This window comes from Lissotriton helveticus, chromosome 6 (genome assembly GCF_964261635.1).
Source record: "Lissotriton helveticus chromosome 6, aLisHel1.1, whole genome shotgun sequence".
NCBI lineage: Eukaryota > Metazoa > Chordata > Amphibia > Caudata > Salamandridae > Lissotriton > Lissotriton helveticus.
In genome coordinates this window covers 1247884687-1247902267 of record NC_136067.1, presented here as the reverse complement: position 1 = coordinate 1247902267, position 17581 = coordinate 1247884687, and positions in this window count along the sequence as shown.

Genomic DNA, 17581 nt, shown 5'->3' with positions numbered 1-17581 from the left:
GTGGGTGCCCAGGACTCCCAGCAGTGCCCAGACATGATAGGGGTGTGTGGGTATGACTCCCAGCAGTGCCCAGACATAGGTGGGGGGGTGCAGAGGACTCCCAGCAGTGCCCAGACATGACAGGGGTGTGTGGATATGACTCCCAGCAGTAACCAGACATAGGAGGGGGTGTGCAGAGGACTCCCATCAGTGCCCAGACATGACAGGGGTGGGCGTATATGACTCCCAGCAGTGCCCAGACATAGGAGGGGGGGTGGATATGACTCCCAGCAGTGCCCAGACATGACCGGGGTGGGCGGATATGACTCCCAGCAGTGCCCAGACATAGGAGGGGGTGTGGATATGACTCCCAGCAGTGCCCAGACATAGGAGGGGGTGTGGATATGACTCCCAGCAGTGCCCAGACATAGGAGGGGGGTGTGGATATGACTCCCAGCAGTGCCCAGACATAGGAGGGGGGTGTGCTGAGGAGTCCCAGCAGTGCCCAGACTGCCAAGCCATGCCATCCCTGGATGAGTGGGCTAAAGAATGGTGATGGATTAAACCCAGATCAGTTGACTGGGGGTGAGTGTTTGATTTGCTCAAACGCTCCGTCCATCATCCCCTTTTGTATCGCTTTGTTCGCCCTTAGTGTGGCAGGGTATGCTCAGACGTGAGTCCCTTGCTCACTTGGCCATTGGATTCAAGATAGCCTGGCTGATGAGGATTATGAATCCGAAACCGGTCCCAGGATGCTTGTTTCCGGTCCATGGAAGATATGGCTTGGCAGTTCGGGCTGGACTGTTCCCATGAGGCACAGGGTCAGACTGATTTGCATATAGCCATGTCTGAAATGGGGTGGCTGAGTGGGCTAAAGAATGGTGATGGATTAAACCCTGATCAGTTGACTGGGGGTGAGAGTTTGATTTGCTCAAACGCTCCGTCCATCATCCCCTTTTGTATTGCTCCATGGGGGGACAGCCACACCATGAGTGAGGCACAGTTGCAACTCACACTCCAAATACCTGCACAGCCTGTCACACACCCCTTACCTAAACATACCAAGCTGGGTCAGTTAATGTATTGACCCACTGTCACAAACGTCATGTAACACAACAAATCCCGATCAGATGAAGCATTCCAGCAAGAAATGCACAGGGCTGATTCACAAGTCCCTTGCACTCATATCACAATGCCGTAGCTACACCATACTCATGTAGCGGACCCACAGATATTAGTGCAATGGTGCTGGGTATTGACAAGGTGATGCACCTGGGAGATGTACAACATTCTAAAGCACTGAGCCAGAAATAGGTGTACTGGTTGTGTTGTGATTGTGGTGTGGTGGGCAGTGGCTGTCCATCACGGCACAGCAACACCTCCCAAAAGTGGCTGAATGAAATCTTAAATATTTCACTCTGCCACTTGTATGCGCATGCTGCCTCAAAACCCCGGGCATGCCTGAAGCAGACGTAAGGATTGACAGAGTATTGTGCAGATAGGCCCACACACAGCATTGCTAGATCTGCGTAGTAAAAGCAACACAACTCAAGCAACGTGCCACTTCTATGGCACAGATGCATGATGTAGATGTCCGGTATTTACACCATGGTGATCTGCATTGTTAATGTCTTGCATCCATGCTGGCATATCTGTGGTGCACAATGACAGCCAAATCCCTGCTGATATGTAGGGCTGTGCCATTCATTGCAAATAGACCCTCACAATGAAATGAGTCATGAACACAGATCAATGTGACATCACAAGTGGACAGTGAGCAAAATCATAAGTATAACAGTGATAAGGACAATGTACATGGAAAGTACATATTCCATTAAATGCCATTAAACATTGTCTGTCTCTCACACCCACAGGGCAACGTGCACAATCTAACCCCAACCAGGGGGAAGATGGAGCACAGTCCCAGGCTCCACAGGACCCTGACCCCACCAACAGTGACGCCTCTCACCAATCCATGGATGACCCCGACCAACCTGGCACCTCTGGATCCCAAACCTGTGCAGCAGCTGGATCAGGGACATCTGGGCCAACCATCACACCCATTCCTGCCACATCCCAGCAGACAGATCGGAGCCCTGCCCACAATCCACAACTGAGCCAGTCTGACAATGAGGGACACTGTTCTCCGCGCACCCAGGAGGTGGCAGACAACACCACCACTGTGTCAACCCTCAGGGGTCCCGGCGCCCTGATGTGCCCACAACAGCAGGCCAGGCTTGTGTGGGCAGGGGTGGTGGGAGTGGCTCAAGGCGGAGGCGAGAACCTGACCAGCAAGCTGATGGGCCCGGTATGTCTGAACTCAGAAACATCATGGAGGGATACCGGCGGGACACCAGGGAGTTCAGCCAAGGAGTGGGGGCCCTCATCACGCCAGTCAACGACAACAACTTGGACGAATGGAGGCAACACTGGCTGAGCTCTTGGCGGTGCATAGGGACATTAGCCACTCATTCCGTCGGATTGCTGACACCATGCAGCACCCTCCCTGTGTCACCAGGCCAGGAACATCGAGGCAAAGAGTTCAACCAGGCACAGGGAGGGAGGAGGAGGTGGAATCCGACGGAGAGTCCCAGGCATCGTCAAGGCCTTCACATGAGGGTGCCCCAAGGAAGGCCGGTCGTCCACGGAGAAGACATTGAGAGGCAGAGGGCCATGCGCATCTCCCAGGTCACCTGGTCTGGCAACTTGCCTTTGTGTGCAACAGCATCACCTTATTGACTGTCTGACTCTCCCATTTGGACTTGCTGGTCGCAGCGTCACCAATGATGCTAAACGCTGTGGTCTTGACTCTGTTGACTAAAACTGCAAGGCATCACATCTCCCTCTGTGAACTTTGGATTCCCCACATGTTTGCACAGCACCTAACCCCTAATCACAATTCACTCACAAGAAGGAAAATTAAAAAGAACTAACACAAAACGTATTGATGTAGATTTATTTTTGGCGTGAGTCAATGACATACGTGTAGGGATTATCTCTAAGTATGCCAGAGTGCTGATCAAACTCAAGCCATCCATACAGTGGGATCTGAGTCTGGTTGTGGACACACATAGGTCACAATGTATGATCAACTACATCCATGGAGGGAACTACTCACACGTGATGGTCACTATCTGCTGAGGGGGGGTGTGCTGGCTTGCCATACTGCTCTGACAGACAGTTACAGAAGAGTCCCATGAAGGTGTACAGGTCATGGGTAATGTGTCTGTCTCCAGTGAGGGTCTACCAGGTCCCTTTGTTTTTGTGTGCAAAATATCACCCGCATGCATGTGGACTGTGGAAGTGATGAATGTTTCACAGGGCAAGGCAGGCTGGATGGACTACAGGCAACGGGGTGTTGGATGGGAGACGTCCATATATTGGTTTTTTTGGCCAGTGGTTGTGGAGTGCCTACTGAGTGTGGCAGAGGAGTATGAAGGTGATCCTGCAGTTGACAGTGGGACTATCAATCAACCAGGATATGTTTAAAGTACGCAACATACCTGTGAGCGTTTCAAGGTGCTGAGGGGATGGGAGGGGACTGCTAATGATCCAAGAGTCATGTTTTTAGGAGTTCTCTGGAGGCCAACATGTCCTGGGTCTGACGTAAGTTGGTTTGGAGAGTGTTCCAGGTCTTGTCTGCGAGGTGGGAGATGGATCTTCCGCCGCCGGCGGGGTTACGGATGCGTGGAACTGTTGCGAGGGCGAGGTTAGCAGAGTGGAGGCTGCGGGTGGGGGTGAAGAAGCTGAGTTGGCTGATGAGGTATGCTGGTCCGGCGTTGTGTAGGGCTTTGTGTGCATGGATGAGGAGTCTGAAGGTGATCCTCTTGTTGATGGTGAGCCAATGCAGGCCTCTCAGGTGGGGTGTGATGTGACTGCGTCGGGGGGTGTCCATGATCAGTGGTGCCGAGGCATTCTGGATGTGTTGCTGCCATATCAGGAGCTCGTTTGTTGTTCACGCATTGTGGGTGTTCCCGCAGTCCAGTGTGCTGGTGACAACTGCATGGGTGATGCTCATTCCTGTGTCGGAGGGGATCCATTTTAAGATCCTGCAGAGTATTTGGAGGGTGTTGAAGCATGACGTGGAGACAGCGTACACTTGCTTGGTCATGGAGAGGGTGGAGTTGAGGATGACACCCAGGTTGTGTGCGTGGTTGATGGGTGCTGGGGCTGTTCCTAGTGATGTTGTCCACCAGCAGTCGTCCCAGGATTATGGGGTAGTGCTGAGGATGAGGACCTCCATCTTCTCTTAATTCTGTGTCAGCCTGCTGACCTTCATCCATTATGCAACGGCCTTCATTCCCCTGTGGAGGTTGGCTTTGGTGGTGTGGTGGGCATTGGTGAGGGATATGATCATTTGGGTGTCATTGGCATAGGAGATGATGTTGAGGCTGTGTTGTCGAGCAAGGTGGGCGAGTGGTGCCATGTAGATGTTCAACAGCCTTGTGCTGAGGGATGATCCCTGTGGGACGCCGCAGATGATCTCGGTGCTATTTGAGCGGAAGGGTGGGAGGCGGACGCTGTGGGTACTGCCGGAGAGTAAGGACGTGGTCCAGGTCAGGTCCTTCTCTTGGATACTAGTGTCGTGGTTGCGAGCTGTTAGGGTGCAGTGTGCACACCGTGTTGAAGGCTGCTGATCGGTCCAGAAGGATGAGTGCTGCTGTTCCTCCTTTGTCCCTCAGGATCCAGATGTTGGTGGTGTTGGCGATGAGGGCGATCTCGGTGCTGTGGTTGCTGCAAAAGCCGGTCTGGGATGGGTCCAGGATGTCGTTGCCTTCGAGGTAGTGGAACAGCTGTGCCGGAATCTTTTGAGGTCATTGAGGTCCACCTTGGGTTTCTTCAGTAGGGTGTTGATCTCAGTGTGCTTCCAGCTCGCCGGAAAGGTTGCAGTCTTGAAGGAGAAGTTCATTGTCTATCGGAGATGGGATGCGATGGCTGTGCTTGCTTTGTTGAAAACGTGGTGAGGGCATGGGTCAGATGGGGATCCGGAGTGGATGGAGTTCATGGTCTTGATGTTGTTTGCTTAGCTGATGTTGTACCAGGCGGTCAGGCGAATGGTGCGGGTGGGGGTCGCAGGGGTGGTGGTCTCGGTGGAGCATGAGGGGGTGTCGGTGTTGAAGCTGTTGTGGATGTTTGCAATCTTGCGTTCAAAGAAGCTGGCCAGTGAATCGCACAGTTCTTGTGATGGTGTAATGTCGTTGGTGTTGGAGATGGGGTTGGAGAGGTCTTTCACGATGTAGAATATCCCTTTTGTGTTGTGTGCGTTGTTGAGTAGGCGGACCCTGAAGGCAGTCCTCTTGTTAGTCCTGATAAGTTGGTGGTGTTTGTGGGTGGTGTGCTTGTGGGCTGTGCAGCTGTCTGCTGTATGGTTGCGGAGCCAGTTCTCATACACTTTCCGTCAGGTGTGTTTTGAGGCCTGGAGGTCTTCCGTCAACCAGTTGCTTTCTTGTTGGTGTGAATGGTTGCGGAGGTGTTGAGTGGGGCAAGAGTGTCGGTGCAGTTGTTGATCCACTGTTTGAGTTTGATGGTGGAGGTGTTCGGCTTTGTGGGGTCGTTGGTTGGTCCCAGGGCGAGGGTGGTGGTCTGTTGGTCCTTGGTGAGCTTGACCCAGAAGAGGCGTGGCAACTGTTGTGTGCGGTGTTGTTTGTTTGGCTTCCTTAATGTGAAGTGGACGCATCTGTGGTCAGTCCAGTAATGTTTGGTGGTGTGGTTGAATGAGACGTGGTGACTTGCGGAGAACATGGGGTCCAGTGTGTGTCCAGCGGCGTGGGTGGGTGTCGTCACAAGCTCTTTGAGTCAGAGTTTTGTGAGGTTGTCAATCAGGGCATTGGTGTTGGCGTCGTTGTTGTTTGAAGTTCCTGTCCCCCAGGAGGATGTAGTCTGTGGAGGTGAGGCCGTGGGTGCTCATGAGGTGGGTGATGGTTTCGCTGAAATGTGCTCGGGGTCCGGGTGGTCTGTAGACGACAGTAACTCAGAGGGTGGTGTTGGTGTTGGTGTGGATTGGAAGTAGTACACATGCTCAGCGGTGGTGAGGGTGTCGTGGGTATTGGTCGTGACTCAGAGGGAGTCCTTGTGGATGATGGCGATTCCCCCTCCCACTCCGTTGGTGCGGTATCTGCGGTAGATTTTGTAGCCCTCTTGGATGTCAATGGTGATGTCTGGTGCGGAGGTGACGTTCAGCAAGGTCCCAGTCAGGAATGCGACGTCGGGGATGGTTGAGTCTCAGAGTTCCCAGATTTGATGGCGTGTTTGCCAGTGGAGCGGGTGTTGAGGAGGATGCAGCGGAGGTGGTGGGGTCTCTGGTTGATGTTTTTGTTGTCCTGATGCTGTGTAAGCTGCAGTTGCGGCAGGTGAAGGGTCCTTGGGTGTGCTTTGGGGTTAGCCCGGTAGCATGAGGGATCGCGCCCGGGGTTGAGTGCGTGGAGGGTGCTGGATTCGTAGTGCAGTCTGATGTTGTGGGCACTTTGTTGACCAGGGGTTCTGGTGCTGTGCGCCGCCCGGGCGCAGACGTTCCTGCCTTTGCCATGGAGGTTGTACAACTGTGGCACAGACAAGCTGCGGCCACCCTTAACAATGGATGGACGGACGGAGGAGCATATTGTAGGCATGTGTGTGGCACAATCTGGGCACTGGGTGTTGCAGTGTCACTGGGGATGCAGCATCAGGAATGTGTGAACACATGATGGCAGAAGGTGTGAGACACCATGGAAAAGTAGCACACAAAGACAAGGATATTTGCAAAGCAACATGTGACATGTGTATTGAAAGGAAGGAGTTTCTGGTTACTCATGAGTCACTGCTAGAAAATGGGTGAACAATCACCAAATATGATGTGCACAGGGTCATGCACCAAAAGGGCAAGCGGGGCACAGGCCAAACAGCGTCAGCATGTGTTGCATGACCATTGTGGATATAAAGCTAACAAAAGTCCATACAGAACCATGTATGCCAATCACATAATGGAACATGACCTATCACAAACACCATGCATGTTGACACAGGACACATAACCACATATGCACTAACATTGTAAACTATGCCATAGATGACGCATGCAGACTGACAAGACATCTGCGGTAACAGTAATGGTGCACGAGGTACACTTGGAAATACTTTGACAACCAAAATGGTTCCAGCTCGTTCTGAGGCCATGCTGCTGTAGACAATGTACATGGCCAGTGGCATAGCTCTGTAGGAAATGACTGTCATGCAATGAGGGTACCTGTAATGCTGCTGAAATTATCTCCACATGACTGGCCGGGACTGTTGGTATCTTTGACCCTCAGATTTGTGTGATGCTGAAAGGGGTCCATCTCCAGATAGCCCATTGGTCTGAGTATGATTAACAGACTCAATCGGGTGATCAGGCGAGGGAAAGAGAGGATGGGAACAGCAGGGAGGGAGATCTGAAACAAAGGTAAATAAGCATAACAATTCAACAAATCTTGGCACTGCATCACATTATACCGCATGACGTATACTGTAACAGAAACATCTGTGTACTTTAACCACAGCCACTGTTGCCTATTTGTGAGCACAGGCTTTGAAATGATACTACATCTGAGGTTTGAACTGGGACACATAAAAGGTAGCAGAGTTTGTCACCTAAATGAAGGGGGGTCTAACGCTCACCATGCTGCTTCAATGCAATTAGAACCATGTGGTCATCAAGTAACTTACAGTGTATGATTGAGGCTCAAAGAAATAAGTAAATTCAATGTGTAGCACTGCTACTCACACATAGACAAAAAAACTGTAGTCATCCATGGGAATCAGTGAGGGTCATGAATGTAACATACACATCAGCCGCAAGATCCGTACTTAGTTCATGAAAGGAGGAAGAGAAGTATTGAAACACAATGAAGCCTAGCAAGAGCCAGCCATTGGCTTTTCCAACTGTGCCTTACAATGCCAAACATGACAGGCAGGTGTGACCAAACTCTACATAGCGGTACAAAAGGGGGTGGTGATGGACAGAGCATCTGAGCCAATCAAACACTGACACCCAGTCAAAAGATCTGGGATTGATCCATCACCATTCTTTAGCCCACTCTGCCACCCCAGTTCAGACGTGAGTCCCTTGCTCACTTTGCCAGTGGAGTCAAGCAAGCCCGGCTGAAGACGGCTGTAATGCCAGAAACCGGTCCTGGGAAGCTTGATTCCGGTCCAGGGAAGACATGGCTTGGCAGTTCGGGCTGTACTGTTCCCATGAGGCACAGGGTCAGACTGATTTGCATATAGTCATGTCTGAACTGGGGTGGCGGAGTGAGCTAAAGAACCGTGATGGATTAAGCCCAGATCAGTTGACTGGGGGTGAGTGTTTGTATTGTCAACGCTCCGTCCATCATCACCTTTGGTTTTTCTTTGTTCCCCCTAAGTTGGCAGGGTATGCTCAGACGTGAGTCCCTTGCTCACTTTGCCACTGGAGTCAAGCAAGCCCGGCTGAAGACGGCTGTAATGCCAGAAACCGGTCCTGGGAAGCTTGATTCCGGTCCAGGGAAGACATGGCTTGGCAGTTCGGGCTGGACTGTTCCCATGAGGCACAGGGTCAGACTGATTTGCATATGGTCATGTCTGAACTGGGGTGGCGGAGTGAGCTAAAGAACGGTGATGGATTAAACCCAGATCAGTTGACTGGGGGTGAGTGTTTGTATTGTCAACGCTCCATCCATCATCACCTTTGGTTTTTCTTTGTTCGCCCTAAGTTGGCAGGGTATGCTCAGACGTGAGTCCCTTTCTCACTTTGCCACTGGAGTCAAGCAAGCCCGGCTGAAGACGGCTGTAATGCCAGAAACCGGTCCTGGGAAGCTTGATTCCGGTCCAGGGAAGACATGGCTTGGCAGTTCGTGCTGGACTGTTCCCATGAGGCACAGGGTCAGACTGATTTGGATATGGTCATGTCTGAACTGGGGTGACGGAGTGAGCTAAAGAACGGTGATGGATTAAACCCAGATCAGTTGACTGGGGGTGAGTGTTTGTATTGTCAACGCTCCATCCATCATCACCTTTGGTTTTTCTTTGTTCGCCCTAAGTTGGCAGGGTATGCTCAGACGTGAGTCCCTTGCTCACTTTGCCACTGGAGTCAAGCAAGCCCGGCTGAAGACGGCTGTAATGCCAGAAACTGGTCCTGGGAAGCTTGATTCCGGTCCAGGGAAGACATGGCTTGGCAGTTCGGGCTGGACTGTTCCCATGAGGCACAGGGTCAGACTGATTTGCATATGGTCATGTCTGAACTGGGGTGGCGGAGTGAGCTAAAGAACGGTGATGGATTAAACCCAGATCAGTTGACTGGGGGTGAGTGTTTGTATTGTCAACACTCCGTCCATCATCACCTTTGGTTTTTCTTCAAACTCTACATAGAGTAATGATGCACAAAGCCAATAAACCACCCCTACCGTTACTAGGATATGCAGCACGGCACAAGAGATTGATGGGATTAACGTCAACCGACTGGTGTAACGGAAGTGTTAACATTTTCCAGAGCACTACATTGGTACGTCATCAGTGCAACATTCCTGGGATAATGGAAATTGAAAGTTAACATGAAGTTACCAATAATGCTTGCAAATCATTGTTCTTCACTGGCAATGATGTAGCGACGTGACAGTGACATCACATACTGGCTGAAGGGGCAATGCATCGATACAAACAGACTCACTGGACTGTTGTCAGAGCATGTGGGACATACTCTGGCCCACACCTTCACAACATGTTATTAGGTAAATCAAACTGTACTGGCCAACAACATAAATGTGATGAAGCAGACACATCCTGCTGCACACAGTGATGGTGCAATTCCACACAGAGCCTGTGATTGTGATGTCACACACAATGTAAACCTGTGACATCCGCAATGTGTCTGGCTCAAGGTTTAAACACATTGATGCATTCACCAGAGTCAACACTCAACAACAGATGACTGACAAGAAGGTTGACTGTCCAGTCATGGGAGTGTTGCAACATGCACCTTGATCCATGTTTATGACACATGTGTGTATGCTTCTACAACATGCACAGAAACAGTTCCCACACATTCCCAAAGACTACCGACGCAAAAAAGCCTGTTTAGCTATCTTACCCAAACAGACATTTCCACATGTCTGTGCATGGAATGCTGATTCGACACACGTTGCAATCATCAGGATGAATAGCAGGAGTACCAAGATGACACGAACAGACAACAGACCTCGCAACCTGGGAATGACAGGCACACAAGGGTACACATTAATAATATTTCCATACAGACATGGTCATGTAAAACAAATCACAATGTAGTACACCTGTACATTCTGAATTCACTCATTGCACATATGCGTGTGTCATGACATCATCACTTGTGTGATACATCACAACAAACATCAAAGTGACTTTGGACACAGTCAGCTGGACACACAGTATGCAACACATACCACTCAATGCCACTTGGTCGAACACAAATGCTCAGTGACTCACCATTAAGAGAAGAAGTTGCGTATGAGCCGACTCTGGATATCATCCTCTTCCTCCTCATCACTTAAATCGTGGCCAAGGCCGGCATCCTCAAAGGGTGGATGTTCCAGCTCGTAAGGATCCAGGTAGAGTGGCACCGCCTTCTCAACTATGGTTAGTGATGGGAGATGCACACCTCAATCAACAATTTGGTGAAACACTTTTTTAGAATATTCAAACATAAGCGTGCTGCGGAGGATAACGCAATGTCCAGATTGCGATAGGAAACATATATAACAAATGAAAACAACCAAACCGCTTGCCCTCTGCGCACTGTTGCAATCCACAGTGGATCTCTATATCATATACATCATAAATGAAGCAAGATCATATAAAAAACTCTTAAACCACAAAAGATTGCGTTTCATATATGTTTTATATATGTTTTGTTTTTCTGATTTGATCTCAGTGTGATTTCATACTCGATCATTACATACAAATTAATAAATTCATTTGTTCATCTAAACACAAAAATAACTCATGTTTTTCGAGCAATATCATAATTTTTACATTCCTTTAGTTTCCTTTAACGAAATTGCCCTGCCCAATGCATTTCGGGCCTCATGGCCCTTCATCAGGGGCAATACCTGCAAAGATAAAAAAATGAATGGTTGTCCTTTTTTGAGAGAACTGAAATGATCTTCAAAATACAAGGTACATAAGCGTGCCACAGTTTTAAGAAAAACCTAACATAAAAATAGTAGTACAAAAAGACATATGTGACATACAGTCAGTACTTCAAACTCACTGATAAAAATAAAAATAAAAATAAACTCACTTTGACTCATTTGAACGTGATAATTCAATTTGTATACTGGTGACATGGTGGGCCAGTCCGAATGTGTGATAGGTGAAATCGATGTACTGAAGTAATCTATGAAGAAACGGGAATGGTTGGGGTTCTGTTTTGAAAAAAAAAAAACACGTGTGCATTTGCCGGCAAAAAATGGTTTAAAGAATGCGCTTACGGTCCAAAGCTAAAGAATAGCACTGCTGAGCCCGATCTTCTTGCTAAGTAAATTCAAACAGGGGGAGGTTCCGGAGCACTGCGCCAACATGTAGTTAAATGGTGCAAATCTGTAACGAAAAGCGAACTCGCTTAATTTAAATTTGAAATGCTGGAATTTGAAATTCCACTCTGTAAAGCCCTACGGTTTTAATAAACACTGTAAGCAAAGTAGCGGACACCACCAGTATCCATGTTAGATCGTCAAACAAAGAAAGCCGTTTCGTATCCTATATATTCGAAACTAACCTGTTCCGCTTCACTCACTCCTTAGCTTAAACCAAACTAGGCGCGCCCGTCCGGCAATCGTCTGAAACCAACTACCCTGCTAGAAACAATAGATTTGTCGAAATTAGTGCTAGCTCGACTCGCGGAGCATAGGGTAACCTTTTAAAGAGTACTGCAATTACCTTTAAGCAACGATCTCAAATCCGAAAGGCTTCCGGTCCCTCTGCGTGAACAACCCCAAATGGTAACGATAGTTCGAACTAGGTGTAAGGCGCAGCGGCCTTATGAGATGATGTCGATCGGAAAAACAAAAATCAAAAACGGACCAAATGTAGAACGAACTGGGTGGGGAAATGCAGGCAAAGCTGCTGCTTGTATGTTGGAATGGTGGGAAATAATATCAGAAAAAAATGTTATCAGTAATCTCAGGAAATATGTGTGAAACGTGTGTTATTATGGATTATATGTGAAATATTACCACAGTACAAATATGCAAACATAGTGAGTTGTGAAAACAACATATAGCAATAATGAATATAATACTAACAGGTCCTAATGCGTGCACCCTGGGTGCAAGTATCATAGATAACAACTTAGATCCACTCGATCATTGATCCCATGGGGATCTTGAGTGTTAAGGCGTTTGATCCAAAAGATCTCTCTCTGTAACATTGTTTTGGTGTGATTTCTTCCTGGGGTGGAAGACACCATTTCAAGAATCTGGAACTTCATCTGTGCAATTGTGTGTTTATTTTTGTCCCAATGAATTGCCAAACAGCTGTTGGGATTTTTGTTCCGAATCGTGCTTTTGTGCTCGGAAATGCGGGTTTTAATCTTCCTTTCTGTTTTGCCCACATACAGCAATCCGCAGGGGCACTTGATGGCGTATACAACATTTGTGGTGTTGCAGTCTGCACTGATCCTAGTGGGGATCAATTCTCCTGTGTGTGGATGTCTCACTGTGTTGGTTATCATGACGTTATTACAGTGTACACAGTTAGTACATTTTCTCATTCCTTTGTGAATGGTTGTTTCGGTGACAGATTTGGGTTTTAGTAATTCCTTGATGTTTTGTGATCTCTTGTAGGCAAAAATTGGTCTATTCACAAATAGTTCCTTGAAATCAGTTTCATGACTTAGCAGATCCCAATGACGGTTAATGCTCTTTTTTATATTCAGTGAACTGGTGGAATATTTACTGACAAATACCTGGCAATGACGAGGTTCTTTAGTGCTCTTTTTTAACAAACTTTCCCTGGGTAGGTTGTCAGTTTTGTTTCTAGCTGTTTCCAATACATTGATGGGATATTTCTTAGATAAGTATTTAGAGGTGATTGTCTCAAGATTGGTTCGCAGTGTTTCTTCTTGTGAACAAATTCTTTTAGCTCGGAGCATTAAGGAGTACGGCAGGTTGTCAATGAGTTTCCTTGAATGAAAACTATTATATTGAAGTGCAGTATTTTTATCAGTGTTTTTGTGATACACTTCAGTTTCAAGTGAGTTGTTCTCAAGTTTGACTAGTACATCCAGGAATGGAATAACTTTCTCGCTGATGTGATGCGTGAATTGTATATTCTCATCATATTGATTGATTTGTGATATCTTTTGCTCCAACATTGTTCTTGAGCTGTGCCATATCAAAAAAATATCATCTATGTAACGACAGTACAGGGTCGTATTGTCTGTCCAGTCTTTGTCTGTCTTCAAGAATGTGTCTTCGAATCTTGCCATGTAGGTATTAGCATATGCTGGGGCTCCAGAAAAACCCATGGAGGTCCCCTTGTTTTGCAAAAAAAAGGCATCATTCCACTTGAAGTAACTGTGACGTAAGCTGAAGTGCAAAAGTTCTAACAAGAAAATTTTGTTAACTGGTAGGTTTACTTGCTTGAGTAAAGCCCATTCTACTGCCTCTATCCCTGCATCGTGCGGAATGGAGGTGTAGAGGGCTTTAACGTCTAGAGTACACATCAGCATATCAGGTTGGATGACTACTTGCATGAGTTTTTGCAAAAAGTGTGTGGTATCCTTTGTGTAGGAATACCATGGCTGAACAAAAGGTTGAAGGAATTGATCTATATACTGTCCCAAAGGTTCGAAAATGGTGCCACACCCAGTAACAATAGGACGGAAAGGTGGATTTGAAAGATTTTTGTGGACTTTTGGCAGCATGTATATTCCTGGCTGCTTAGGGAATGATACTGTGAGAAATTGGCGAGTTTTGGAGTTGATCCATTTCATTTCTTCAGCTTGATCTAAAATTATATCCAACGTAGATTTTAGTTCTTTTATAGGATCTTGATCAAGTTTCAAATAGGTATTGGTGTCGGATATGTGTTCCTCTACCTTTGACTCATAGTATGAATGATCCATGACAACGATAGCGCCGCCTTTGTCAGCTTGCTGAATGTGAATTTCCGAGTTTTCCGCCAACTCTTTTAATATCATTTTCTCAAATTTTGAAAGATTCCAGTGGCACTTCTTCTTGGTGTTGATTCGTTTTAGATCTTTCAATACTAGGTTTTCAAAGGCGTCCAGTATTTTGTGGGAGATTGGTGCCTGAAAGGTAGATTTCGGTTTGAATTGGAAATACTCTGCAGGTTCTGGTTCAGTAGATTGATCCGGGAGATTCAAAAAGAAATATTTCAAACGAAGTGTTCTCATAAATTTGAAAAAATCAACTTCCATCTCCAATGTGTTTGTTTGATAAGTCGGCACAAAGTTAAAACCCTTATTCAAGACCTGTTGTTGTTGGCTTGAAAGTTCTTGGCTTGAAATGTTAATGATTAAGTTGGACGGGTACTCCTCAGATTTGGTTTTGTTACCTCTTTTGCCTCTCCTGGTTTTCCTTTGGATTTTCCTGGCGGTTGTGTTGTGTCCGCGTCCTGGGCGGAAAAAGACGTCTTGGAGGAAGAAGCCCCTGCTGTGGTAGATGTATCTTTGTCTCCTGCTCCGGTTTCAACTACTATTGGCGGTGCCCTATTCACATTGGTATCTCCTTCCGAAGCCATACTTTCTTGTGAGGAGGTATTGGAGGTTCTCTTTGTGAATGTTCTCCTTTGGGCATATACTTCTGTCCACGTGTACACTTCGTTGAGCTTGTAGTCCAGTGTGTCTCGTTTGTATTTCCTAAGTTTGCCCTCTTGAATCTCCTTGGTATGCTTATCCATCCTGATGTTCATTTCCTCAAGAAATTTTGACCAGTCCCCTGAATCCATTCTTGATTCAAGGTTAGTTTCAATTGTGGCTATCTCATCTGCGATCTCTTTGATAACTACTGCGAGTTCTTCTACCAAAAGCAATATAAGGTCCAAGGAACACTTATTGAGAACTGCATACCAGCGGTCCATAAAATCTTTCTTCATATGAAATCGGAAGAGCATAGGTTTAATTGGCATTCTTAACCCTCTGGGGATTCTTTTTGCACGATGATACTGCACAAGTGTAGACGCATGTAGGCGTTGATTTAGTTGTCTTTTTGTTAAAAACTCAAGTTGTTTTAATTGCTGTGGCAAGCTACTTCCTTGCACGTTGAAGGATTTAACATCCTGAATCAAAGAGTAAATTTCTGCTGCTTGATCGTTGGTGTAAGCCAGAGTACTGGCCCGATTCTCAGTGAGGCCTGTGATGGCATCAAAGGAAGACATTTTTGAAACAATGGGTGCTACCTCCCTGTGGACAGGGTACAAAACAATGGTTAGTGATGGGAGATGCACACCTCAATCAACAATATGGTGAAACACTTTTTTAGAATATTCAAACATAAGCGTGCTGCGGAGGATAACGCAATGTCCAGATTGCGATAGGAAACATATATAACAAATGAAAACAAGCAAACCGCTTGCCCTCTGCGCACTGTTGCAATCCACAGTGGATCTCTATATCATATACATCATAAATGAAGCAAGATCATATAAAAAACTCTTAAACCACAAAAGATTGCGTTTCATATATGTTTTATATATGTTTTGTTTTTCTGATTTGATCTCAGTGTGATTTCATACTCGATCATTACATATAAATTAATAAATTCATTTGTTCATCTAAACACAAAAAGAACTCATGTTTTTCGAGCAATATCATAATTTTTACATTCCTTTAGTTTCCTTTAACGAAATTGCCCTGCCCAATGCATTTCGGGCCTCATGGCCCTTCATCAGGGGCGATACCTGCAAAGATAAAAAAATGAATGGTTGTCCTTTTTTGAGAGAACTGAAATGATCTTCAAAATACAAGGTACATAAGCGTGCCACAGTTTTAAGAAAAACCTAACATAAAAATAGTAGTACAAAAAGACATATGTGACATACAGTCAGTACTTCAAACTCACTGATAAAAATAAAAATAAAAATAAACTCACTTTGACTCATTTGAACGTGATAATTCAATTTGTATACTGGTGACACGGTGGGCCAGTCCGAATGTGTGATAGGTGAAATCGATGTACTGAAGTAATCTATGAAGAAACGGGAATGGTTGGGGTTCTGTTTTGAAAAAAAAAACACGTGTGCATTTGCCGGCAAAAAATGGTTTAAAAAATGCGCTTACGGTCCAAAGCTAAAGAATAGCACTGCTGAGCCCGATCTTCTTGCTAAGTAAATTCAAACAGGGGGAGGTTCCGGAGCACTGCGCCAACATGTAGTTAAATGGTGCAAATCTGTAACGAAAAGCGAACTCGCTTAATTTAAATTTGAAATGCTGGAATTTGAAATTCCACTCTGTAAAGCCCTACGGTTTTAATAAACACTGTAAGCAAAGTAGCGGACACCACCAGTATCCATGTTAGATCGTCAAACAAAGAAAGCCGTTTCGTATCCTATATATTCGAAACTAACCTGTCCCGCTTCACTCACTCCTCAGCTTAAACCAAACTAGGCGCGCCCGTCCGGCAATCGTCTGAAACCAACTACCCTGCTAGAAACAATAGATTTGTCGAAATTAGTGCTAGCTCGACTCGCGGAGCATAGGGTAACCTTTTAAAGAGTACTGCAATTACCTTTAAGCAACGATCCCAAATCCGAAAGGCTTCCGGTCCCTCTGCGTGAACAACCCCAAATGGTAACGATAGTTCGAACTAGGTGTAAGGCGCAGCGGCCTTATGAGATGACGTCGATCGGAAAAACAAAAATCAAAAACGGACCAAATGTAGAACGAACTGGGTGGGGAAATGCAGGCAAAGCTGCTGCTTGTATGTTGGAATGGTGGGAAATAATATCAGAAAAAAATGTTATCAGTAATCTCAGGAAATATGTGTGAAACGTGTGTTATTATGGATGATATGTGAAATATTACCACAGTACAAATATGCAAACATAGTGAGTTGTGAAAACAACATATAGCAATAATGAATATAATACGAACAGGTCCTAATGCGTGCACCCTGGGTGCAAGTATCATAGATAACAACTTAGATCCACTCGATCATTGATCCCATGGGGATCTTGAGTGTTAAGGCGTTTGATCCAAAAGATCTCTCTCTGTAACATTGTTTTGGTGTGATTTCTTCCTGGGGTGGAAGACACCATTTCAAGAATCTGGAACTTCATCTGTGCAATTGTGTGTTTATTTTTGTCCCAATGAATTGCCAAACTGCTGTTGGGATTTTTGTTCCGAATCGTGCTTTTGTGCTCGGAAATGCGGGTTTTAATCTTCCTTTCTGTTTTGCCCACATACAGCAATCCGCAGGGGCACTTGATGGCGTATACAACATTTGTGGTGTTGCAGTCTGCACTGATCCTAGTGGGGATCAATTCTCCTGTGTGTGGATGTCTCACTGTGTTGGTTATCATGACGTTATTACAGTGTACACAGTTAGTACATTTTCTCATTCCTTTGTGAATGGTTGACTGGACAGACAATACGACCCTGTACTGTCGTTACATA